The sequence below is a fragment of the Procambarus clarkii genome, chromosome 3, assembly GCF_040958095.1.
Source record: "Procambarus clarkii isolate CNS0578487 chromosome 3, FALCON_Pclarkii_2.0, whole genome shotgun sequence".
Taxonomy (NCBI): domain Eukaryota; kingdom Metazoa; phylum Arthropoda; class Malacostraca; order Decapoda; family Cambaridae; genus Procambarus; species Procambarus clarkii.
In genome coordinates this window covers 15,775,026-15,787,052 of record NC_091152.1, presented here as the reverse complement: position 1 = coordinate 15,787,052, position 12,027 = coordinate 15,775,026, and the positions used below count along the sequence as shown (strand labels likewise).

Below are 12,027 nucleotides of genomic sequence, written 5' to 3'. Positions count from 1 at the left end.
TCCGTGGTGTAGTGGTAAGACACTCGCCTGGCGTTCCGCGAGCGCTTTGTCATGGGTTCGTATCCTGGCCGGGGAGGATTTACTGGACGCAAATCCTTAACCGTAGCCTCTGTTTAACGCAACAGTAAAATGTGTACTTGGTTGTAACAACGATTCTTCGCGGCGGGGATCGTATTCCAGGGACCTGCCCGAAACGCTACGCGTACTAGTGGCTCTACAACCATGTAACAACTCTTGTATATATCTCAACAAAAAAGGGCAAAACGTTCTCGTACGGTCACCCACCCAGTTACTGACCTGACCCCACGATGCCCAATCCCATTGACCGAATCATTTTGTTTTCAGACGCAATTTCACATTGTTGTTTTATAATTAGCTACTCAGAACGAAGTATCCATGTAGCACGGGCTATAGTGAGCCCGTAACGCAAATTCACTTTTCTCTATTATATGCGAGACTGTGGATATGGTGAGAGGTTCAAGTATGTTTATTGAGACAAGAAAGAAATACATCTCAAAGGGATAGAGTAGCTTAGGCTATTTCTACCTCCAGGTGAGAGGTGTACTGGAGGAGTAGAGGGTCCCGGGGGAGGTGGTGCTAAGACGCTTCCAAGTCTCTCACGCTACAATGATCATCGCATATTTCCCGCTCTCATACCTCTAAACTCTCTCACGTCTAAAACTCTCTTACCTCTAAAGCTCTCACACACGTCTAAACTCTCACACACCTCTTAAACTCTCTCACACCTCTTAAACTCTCTCACACCTCTTAAACTCTCTCACACCTCTTAAACTCTCTCACACCTCTTAAACTCTCTCACACCTCTTAAACTCTCTCACACCTCTTAAACTCTCACACACCACTAAACTCTCACTCCTCTAAACCCGCCACTATCATCTCATTTTTCGTACGCCTTTTATATTATATATCTTAACAAGGCAGGACCAAAGAGCCAAAGCTCAACCCCCGCAAGCACTAGGTGAGCACACAGATGCGCAGTGAAGCACATGGAGTACACGTACGCGCGCACACAGGCGCGCGCGCACGCACTCAGACAACAGTAGCGTGATGGAACGTCAACACTCGACCTGACTTGTCTAACACTTTGTCACTTTTAATTATTCAATTAATTATACAATTACTTTATGTTGATGTGGAAAAGCAATGTTGTGAGGAGAAGCGAGGAATGAGGTAAGGTGAGGGGTGAGGTAAAGTGAGGTAAAGTGAGGGGTGAGGTAAAGTGAGGGGTGAGGAGAGGTGAGGGGTGAGGTAAAGTGAGGGGTGAGGAGAGGTGAGGGGTGAGGTGAGGTGAGGGGTGAGGTAAGGTGAGGGGTGAGGAGAGGTGAGGGGTGAGGAGAGGTGAGGGGTGAGGTAAGGTGAGGGGTGAGGAGAGGTGAGGGGTGAGGTAATGTGAGGTAAGGTGAGGGGTGAGGAGAGGTGAGTGATGCAACTTGGAGAGTGACTTCACGCTCCCCCCCCCCCCCCACTACCACCCCATCCCACCCAGTTCCCATTTGTCTAGCCCCCCCCCCCCCACCCCCTCTTCCCAACTTCACACCCATTCCACTTCCCTCTCTTCACTTATCCTGTCCCATCCCCCCTACACCTTTCCCTCTCCCAAACCATTCATCTTCCCCAAGTTTAAGCGCTTCCCTTCCCTGCCTCGTTACCTTAATCAAGCCCCCGAGGGTGGGGGGGGGCGGCGTGGCTAGGATTAGGGATACAGCTGATTGGTGTCCGTCCCCACCCAATCCTCGCCTCGTTAATCTATACCTATAATAGGTTAAGTAATAATTGTAATTACGAAGCAATAAGATGCTTATCTTAACATACTAAGAAGGTTAGGTAAGGTCGGTGTTTCTATGAAGCTTTTTAAGGTAAACTAAAATATTCACAATAAAGTAGTATGTCACATATGCACGTATTTAATAAGTCAATATTGACTATACGAAAGTGCGAGAACGGGTTGCAACCACGTACCATTTCCCACGGAGTTCACCAATCCGTAACAAATGCGACGTATTGGTAAAAATTAAACAACAGTCATATTAGCGATTATTATGCAGGAGTCTCGAAGGGTGTGGAGGGTTGTTTGGGTGTTCACGATTCTGCTTGGGTAAAACAGCTGCATTTTTTACGGAGTGGCTAGAGGGGGAAATAAAGTAGACATGACCACGACATGCAAGATTCTAAGGAGGATTGACAAAATAACAATATTCAAAATTGGGAAGAGCAAAAGGAGGAGGACACAGATAGTAATTAGACACACTAATGGTTCACAGAGCTGTGAGAGAGAGAGAGAGAGAGAGAGAGAGAGAGAGAGAGGAGAGAGAGATACTTCAGTGTTAGGGCTGTAGAACAGTGGTATACTCGAGATGAAGTCCTCTAGGATGATCTAATACACTGCACTCATCTACACAAAAATCAGGAGGCAGAGTTAGACTCTACCTTGCATCCACATCTAGATAAGTACATCTATATGAGTATATCTAGATGAGTACATCTAGATGTACTCATCTAAATGCTCAGTTCAATGAGGACATCGTGACTTCAGGCACCAGGAGGGAGCCGGTCGGCCGAGCGGACAGCACACTGGACTTGTGATCCTGTGGTCCCGGGTTCGATCCCGGGCGCCGGCGAGAAACAAAGGGTAGCGTTTCTTTCACTCTATGCCCCTGTTACCTAGCAGTAAAATAGGTACCTGGGTGTTAGTCAGCTGTCACGGGCTGCTTCCTGGGGGTGGAGGCCTGGTCGAGGACTGGGCCGCGGGGACACTAAAGCCCCGAAATCATCTCAAGATAACCTCAAGATAACCACCCACCTACACCTGTCTGCAGTACTTAAAGGAACAGCTTGGAACTCCTAGGGCAACTCAACCTCTCAACTAATACGTCGCGTTTTATACGTTATGATAATCAACTCAAAGTATCGACTCACTTCGTTTTCTATGCACCAGGCTCGACAGGTTAGGTGGGTTGATTGGGTTTCTACTTTTCTAGTTATGTTAGGAGGTTGGATTTTTTTTCGGAGTGGTAAATCAGGTGACCGGATACCACATGCAGGTCTCGTCACGGGCGGGTAGTAACCCACTAGTCACGGGCGGGTATTAACCCCACTAGTCACGGGCGGGTATATTAACCCACTCGTCACGGGCGGGTAGTAACCCACTAGTCACGGGCGGGTAGTAACCCCACTAGTCACGGGCGGGTATATTAACCCACTAGTCACGGGCGGGTAGTAACCCCACTAGTCACAGGCGGGTACATTAACCCACTCGTCACGGGCGGGTACATTAACCCACTGTCACGGGCGGGTACATTAACCCACTCGTCACGGGCGGGTATATTAACCCACACGTCACGGGCGGGTATATTAACCCACACGTCACGGGCGGGTATTCCCGTCACACGATACCAGTGACAATTTCCTCTCACTGTGATAATTAATAACAAAATAAGTGTTCAACACTGGTGATAACGTAACACAAGAACAAGCAGCTTTGTCTCATAAAAAAAGTGGAAAAGAGCGATTATCTGACTCGCAAAACAGCTTTTGAATAACAGATAATAAACTTTACGACCTTTTTTTGTTTCTTTAAAAAAAAGCGCTGTTGGTAATGACGTTCATATCTTTTTTAGAATATGTTTTACCGTTACCTACCACACTTGCGCACATTTATAACGAAAAAATAACGTTAAAAAAAGGTCAATGATCAGAAACTTTTATGAAGTGCAAACGTCGCAAAATATTACTGGAGTAATGAAACATGATTTTGGGAAGTTGGTCTTCCCCTGCCACCACGGGGGAGACATCTCCCGTCACGCAGGGTGCAGTCGCACCTCCACTGATCTCCCGTATCAGCTCTTGATACTGGTAATGGCTCAAAAGGGCCACCACCACTTACGGGCTATTCATGCCCGTGCCACCTTTTGGGTGGCTTAATTTCCATCAATCAATCATCCCAGCCACCACCACAACACCTCGTGAAGTGGACCTGGTCATTCCCGCCTCCCTACACAGGTGTCATAACCATATGTATGTATATATGTATACGTATATATGTACATGTATGTATGAGAATGTGTACATGTATATATAACATTAATAATTTTGTAACTAGCGTGAAAATTTTTTATTTGCTTAGCTAAACGAACTAGAGGGTTCAGTTCCTGAATCGATTATGTGTCTCTGTAATCCTTTACACCACCGCCCACGGGATGGGTATGGGGTGCATAATAAAGAAATTGAATTGTCATAACCGGGAACTATTTTAGCTCCAGTGTTTCTCCTTTCTTCGAAGGCCAAAAGTGACAAAATTTGATAGTGTAAACCCGTAAAGATGATACCATCGCTTTATTTTAAGACGCTTTATATGTCTGGCTCCACGTGCAGGAAAGGAAATGTTTCCTTTACATATTATTCCACGCGTCATTACGTGTTCCCCACGTACCGAGTTTCTTGATCAGGGACGTGTTCATCAAGGTGTATCCCGCTTCTCAGTGTAAATACACTTTTTTTTTTTTATAAAGCAAATACATGACAAGGAAAGCATGACAACATTAAGGCACCGAAGCGCCAAAAGAAAACCCTTACACCAGCACACACCACCCAACAACACACACCAAGTGACCTGCAAGCAACAAAGAACAAATACAATACAGATGATACACCAAAGCTGAACAAACGTGAACACAATAAAAACACAGTGGACAATTTTCAGTGCAAAACGTAAATGAGAACCCATGAAACAAGCAAAATTCACACAACCGACGGTACACCCGACACACACAGTACAGAAACACGCGATCGTTCGACCGGAACACACAGGAACCACAACCCAGACACACATGAAAAATACCGGAACACGCAGAACCCGGCAAAAAAAAAAAAAAAACACAAACACACAGAACACCATTAGAAACACAACACAGAAGATAACAGTTTAACGCACACGGAAAACACATTACAGTATGAACAAAACAAAACAATGTACACAAAGGCCTAAACTAGGCAAACAAAACAACAACATTGCAGACAATACAATAAGTTATAATCGTTCCGTGAGCACGTAACGCAAGCACAAAACTACGCATATTTAACGGGAAACTCCCTCTTCGGAAACCGCAAACAGTACGCCTCCCAAACGAGCTTGACAACATCAGCCAGCGGTCTACCAGGCGACACAAGACTGAGGCATCAGCTCCGGCACCCCATAAACAAAACACTGCACCCTCAGCACCCAGATAGTATAGGGGCACCACGGCGCCCGATACACCCGACAATACACAGTAAGTTCCAAAGTCTGCGACGCATCGAGCCGGACTCCATTGGCCGATACCACAGGGAAGGGTACAGCACGAGGGGACGGACAAGGGTAGCCACAGAGGTCCGTACTGATAGTCACATGGTTCTTCACTCCAGGGGGAACCACAGGGAATGCACATTTGCCAGGGCCCCTACTACCGGACACAGGATCAGAGGCCTCCCGGCGCACAGTTTTCGTGAGGACCACCACGAGGTCACGACCACTAGGGGGCAACCTCCCTGGGAGGGGAGGCACTAGCAGCAGGCGTCGTAGGCGCCACAGGCCCCTCCATCACATCGTCCTCCACAACTTCACACTCTGCAGCCCACCCACGAGGGGGCGACACACTCCTAGTTCTCCGGGAACGCTTGGACAAAGGCCGCTGATCATCCGAACTGTCGGCCCTAGCAGGAGGCATCCCAATAGAGTCTATGGCCGGCCGCAAGTCACCGAGCAACACACGCTCCGGAAAAACATCAGCCTCATCCACAGGGGGTACAGGCCCACACCCTTCAGGCGACACAGGAGCTGGAGACGGGGCCGGCGGAGGTGAGGAAGCCGATGGCGGGGGCGCGTCCGCACCCCCCACCACCCCGACACCCACACCACCAACCGCACTAACTGAAGGGGCACCCATCACCGCGGCTGTCTTCTCACAAGGTATCATCCACAACCGAGACATCCTCACGCTAGGTCAAGGGAGCACAAAGGTACCACTTGGTCTGGACGGTAGAGCGACAATCTCGCTTCATGCAGGTTTGCGTTCAATCCCCGACCGTCTAAGTGGTTGGGCACCATTCCTTTCCCCTGTCCCATCCCCAAAAATCCTTATCCTGACCCCTTCCAAGTGCTATATAGTCTAAATGACTTAGTGCTTTATCCTGAAAATTCCCTTCCCTTCGGTCAAGGGAGGAAAATCCGCTTCATGAAACACATTTACCCGATCATACACCCGAGTGTCGCAGGCAGCAGCCAACTGTCCAACGTGGCCACATTTAAAACACGTCCGAGTCTGCCCACAGTAGGAGAAGCAGACCGTAAAGCCAGCAAGAGCGAGAGAAGAAGGTACATTCCCATGAAGAACCATCTTAGCCGTTCTGTAACCATTACCGAGCCCCTTGACGTCCCCGGTTGTGTATCTACAGGCACGAATAGAGTCCACACATACCTGGCAAGAGCCCGACGGAGAAGATCCTCAGACATTTCAAACGGCGCATTCTTAATAAACACGTATGTGTACTCCACACTCAAATTCGTCACAGACACAGAGCCAAGACCGTTGCTAAGCCCCACCACCTTGTCCTCATACTGGTCGAGAAACCTCCAGAACAAGCCACTCGCGGCGAACTTCACAACTACTCTGTCGTCACGAACCACCTGTAGACCGACGAGATCTTCCACTGTCACACCCATAACTGCAAACAGTGTTGCTGACGACGCCAATATCCACCCGACAGGTAAATGTCAGCCCAGCCGAGTCCTTCCTCCTTAGTGGCGGCACGCAAGTCTCCCATACTGAGACTGGAAAACAGTCACCCTGCAGTGACAAACAACCACCCGACAAGGCAACCAACAATCGCCCAATCCGTGTAAATACACCGACAGTTTACGACAGTCCTAAACTATGTTCAAGCCTAGAGTATACTTGTTGGTGAGTATACTTGATGCTTGGTCAGTATAATATTGTGGAGGCATTATTAACCTTCCAGAGACTGACATGTCTAAGGTCCAACACCAAATCAAGTCACTACAGAAAAAAAAAAAAACAGAAAATGCTGAACCCAACTGTAACGTCACTCTCCATAACTATGCACCATTCCTGCCCCCTCGTTCCGCCCCAAATCCTTATCCTGACTCCTTCCAAGTGCTATGAAGTCGTAATGGCTTGACGCCTTCCCCTGATAATTATAAAAAATTATCCAATCACTATCTCAATATTACTTTGCTCTACAGACACTGCTGATGATTACCGTAAAAAAAAGTATTAAATATAGATATCGTGCCATTAATATTAGTAAAAAAGTGATACATGTTTTATGTATTTAGCAAATAATCCTTATATAAAAATATTAATTGGCTAATGGACGAGGCTGACATTTAATTACCCGATTGTTTTAAGTTTTCAAATACCACAAATTTTTAATGGTAATTTTGTAACGTCTTGCTTGTGGCTGAAACTGGAGGAGAGAGTGAATTTTTTTTTTATAAATACATTAGGTACATCTGCATTAGTGCAGTTACCCTAGACTATAGGAAGGGGAGTACAGTGTGTCAAAAAAGCTAACTAGGTGATGCTATAAAATACCCATCACACAGGATGGTTAGTCATACAGAGGCATGTGATAAGCAGTCTGCACTGGCAGACTCCGGAAGCATTTTGAGGATATCATCAACACAAGAGTGAATAAGATAGCAAAGAGAGAGAGAAAGTGAAGTAGATGAACACAACACCACCCCCGTACTGGGCCTGCCCGCGACCCTCCCGCCTGGCGCGCACCCGTCACCAGGTGGCATTACTCGGCAGCGCGCCTTCCATTCCCAGTAGCTGATGATGAGTGTATATGGTAGGATAAACCCTCCGACTGTAGTCCCAAGCACAAGCTCCTGTACCTATTAATGCTGGTATACAATTACGCTTGACTCTAAATTAATGCCCACTTGACACACTCAAACGTCTCCGGTCCTAGAGCAATTAGCTCACTGCACGAGAACCATTAACATATCCGGCCGTAAGTGCCTACAATACAATATTTACAATGTTACATTGTAAATTTACATTATTTACATTTACATTATTTACAATCCTCTTAAAAACGAAATTTACCTTTAGTTCAGACACGAGTGACCTGCTCACGTCATAGACCTATCTCATTCACTCAGGCAATTATTAAATCACTTATGAAACTGGTAAGTGGTTTCCCAAGTGATCAACTATGATTTTCAACCAAATTAAATAAAGGTTTCTATTGTTCACTGACAAACACTACAGGTGTCGATTCGTGAGAGATGGTGTTACAAAAAATAATAATAGGGTGAAAAAGCAAATTTAGGAATGATTCATAGTATGTCTTCCAATATACCAAATTCAATGAAATGATTACATAGTTGATTGTGCAGAAGACCAGGTTTTAAAAACTGTTAAAAGATCACTTAAACATTATGTTATTGAATGGGAAGCCAGGTAAGTTCACAACGGGCTCACCATAGCCTGTGCTACTTGCAACTTTTGTTCCCAGTAGCTGAATCTAAAACAACGAACAACAATTGCTCAGCTGGGGTCATGGAGTCGGGACAGCGGCGCCCTCGCTTCTGGCAGCAAGGCCTTCAACTTGCCATGGTGCAAATTGTTGGGCACAGTTCATTCACTCCTGCCTCACATCCCCGTTCCTCGTCCTCACATCCCCGTTCCTGGTCCTCACATCCCCGTTCCTGGTCCTCACATCCCCGTTCCTGGTCCTCACATCCTTTCTAAATGATATACTAGCTTACCGCTTTCTCCTGAGGGTCAACTTTACCTTCAAATGGCGATGACACTGAATACATTTCTTGAAGTCACAGGTTTCAGGAATGACTAACGGACTAATACGTTCGTTCACAAATTTTCTCCAAACTCGGTTACATTGTATCACATGTCCAGCGTTTTCGAGAACGGTGAGAACTCTAACAAAACTGTTTTCCTAAAGAGTCAAAAAACATTTGATACTGTACCTCAGAAAAGACTGGTGCACAAGATGGAGAAGCCGACTGGATAACTGGGAAGACACTGAACTGGGTAAGAGGATTACCTGGAAAGAAAACAGTCACAGTCAGATATTATTAACATCTTTATTGACAAAATTCATTACAATTTTGCCTAATCTGAGGATTTCAATTAAGCCTTATTAAAGTGAGGATAATGCTAGTATTCAGTGCCACGCAGGACAGAGGGTCATACACACACACACAAGAAGTTTCGAGCTGGAGAAATGTAACAAGTGGAGTCCCTCAAGGCAGAATTCCCTCTAGAATCCAATTGCTCTTAATTTATGTAAATGACTTAACTGAGGGAGTGAACTCGTACATGATAATGTATGCAGACAAGTTCAAGTATGTTTATCGAGACAAGAAAAAATACATCTCAAAGGGATAGAGTAGCTTAGGCTATTTCTACCCCCCCTAAGTATGCAGACGACGGAACCTAATGAGCAAAGTGATCACCAAGGACACTGATGAAAATCACGTAAGCACCTGGACAAACTACAAGAGAAAATAAATAGTTGCTAGAATTCATTCCCAACAAGTGTCAGGTAATGACGACGGGAAAGAGATGAAGAAGAACACGAGGTATATACACAATAAGGGAAAGATAAGAACAGGAATCTCAAAGAGAGGGAGATTAGGGAATGGATACAGTTGACCAGACCACACACTAGAAGTTGAAGGGACGACGACGTTTCGGTCCGTCTCCATTCTCCATTCTCTCCGTCTCTTTCTGTCCATTCTCAAGTCGATTTACTTGAGAATGGTCCATTCTATCGACTTGAGAATGGTCCAGGACGGACCGAAACGTCGTCGTCCCTTCAACTTCTAGTGTGTGGTCTGGTCAACATACTTCAGCCACGTTATTGTGACTCATCGCCTGCAAATGGATACAGTTCCATTATCTGCCACCAGAGGCAGCATATGGGACTATGGCAAACATTAGAACATTGTTGCAAAAACTAAATTTTTGCTCTTTCAGACCAATCTACACAGCCTTAGCTTGAGTAACATTGGAATATGCAGCACTGGCCTGGAATCCGGACCTTCTGAGGTTTAAAACCAAAAATGGAAAAAGAACAGATGTTTGTAACAAGATTAGTGTTGGAGCTAATAAGAAGGTTAAGCTATAAGGTTAGATTAAGGGAAGAAGCTCCCACCACTCACGAGGACAGAAGAAACACAGCTACAACATATTGTGGGGAACTTATAAGGCGGACAACGACAGCTTCAGAGATAAACCGGGACGAGAGGTTATCTTGAGATGATTTCGGGGCTTTTCAGTGTCCCCGCGGCCCGGTCCTCGACCAGGCCTCCACCCCCAGGAAGCAGTCCGTGACAGCTGACTAACACCCAGGTACCTATTTTACTGCTAGGTAACAGGGGCATAGGGTGAAAGAAACCCTGCCCATTGTTTCTCGCCGGCGCCTGGGATCGAACCCAGGACCACAGGATCACAAGTCCAGCGTGCTGTCCGCTCGGCCGACCGGCTCCCGTGTCCATTTGTGTCCCGAGAGGACACAAATGGAATCTAGATACGCAAGTGAGCCGAAAACGTAATAAGAGTGTTCAACAGGTGGAAGGTACTGAAAGAATCTGTTGCACCTTCTTCCACAACTTTAAGGCCAGATTCGACAAAGATTTTGAACGTCAGAATAGATAAATCTACAGTAATAGATACAACAAGGCCAGCAAGGCGGGGCATCTGTGGGGAGCCGGTCGGCCGAGCGGACAGCACGCTGGACTTGTGATCCTGTGGTCCTGGGTTCGATCCCAGGCGCCGGCGAGAAACAATGGGCAGAGTTTCTTTCACCCTATGCCCCTGTTACCTAGCAGTAAAATAGGTACCTGGGTGTTAGTCAGCTGTCACGGGCTGCTTCCTGGGGGGTGGAGGCCTGGTCGAGGACCGGGCCGCGGGGACACTAAAGCCCCGAAATCATCTCAAGATAACCATCTAGACCTCACTTCCCCGTCGGCCACGACAGGTAAGTACAAAGGCACCCAACGCACATCTCTCCTCTCCACTCAATATTTAAAAGAAAGGACTCGCTGACAAAAGACTATTCCTTTGATAACGGAGAATGTTCAATATTTTAGCCATAATCTCAGATGCAATTGCAATATTATGAATAACTGTAATACTTTAAAATATCACAAAAGCTAAATCTTCAGGTAAAGCTGTTACTGAACCTCAGCGCGTGTTACAGTATATTCTTTGTAACAGGGAACACTTCGGCGGCTCCTCGCAGCCCATGCCGTGAGAACAACCACCGAACACTACGTGAAATTAATCAAATTCTCACTCATTCTCTCTCACACTTTCCCCCGACACGCAGATCCACCCCTCCCCCCCTTGCCACAAACATATCCACCCATCTACACAAACACACACGACTCACTACAGATACATAACGCCTCCCCCTCACACATACACAGCCACCCACATATACATAACCCCTCCCCACACACACAGCCACCCACATATACATAACCCCTCCCCACACACATACACAGCCACCTGCACATACATAACCCCTCCCCCCACACATACACAGCCACCTGCACATACATAGCCCCCCCCCCACACATACACATTGAACTTGTTCAATAAACCCCTGAACTATATGTTTAACAGATCTCTCACCCTGTCCATGGAGGTCAGAAGAAAAATGTATATGTGCTGCTTAGCATTGTAAATGTGTGCCCATGTCTGTGGTAGAAAATAATAATAATAAAAACCACATACACCCCCCCCCCCCACATGCCCTTATATATTACAAAGAAGTCAGAAAAGAGCGGAGGTAAGCGACTGGTGACAAGACATTAACCTGAAGGAACACCAGGACACGTTCACTTGCTTTATAAACACAAGAGGACCTCCGTGGCAAGGTTATCATGTATAACCAAACTCAATTACGGGCTCACCATAGCCCGTGCTACATGGACACGTCGTCCTGAGTAGCTAAATCTGAAACCATTGAAAT

At 46.4% G+C, this 12,027-nt stretch overlaps 2 protein-coding genes across 3 annotated transcripts in view; one reads left to right on the top strand and one right to left on the bottom strand.

Moving 5' to 3' along the window:
• LOC123760900 (uncharacterized) overlaps positions 1-12,027 on the bottom strand; it is a 143,554-nt gene that overhangs the window by 92,991 nt on the left and 38,536 nt on the right. The window contains exon 2 of one of the 2 annotated variants that reach the window (XM_045746719.2): positions 9,014-9,090. The exons of the other annotated variant lie outside the window; for it this stretch is intronic. The gene's annotated coding sequence lies outside the window, so the exon portion shown is untranslated. The remainder of the gene's footprint in view (positions 1-9,013; positions 9,091-12,027) is intronic. 2 annotated transcript variants of the gene reach the window in all.
• The window catches only part of LOC123760903 (uncharacterized), a 50,677-nt gene that overhangs the window by 22,346 nt on the left and 16,304 nt on the right, over positions 1-12,027 (top strand). The window lies entirely within an intron of this gene.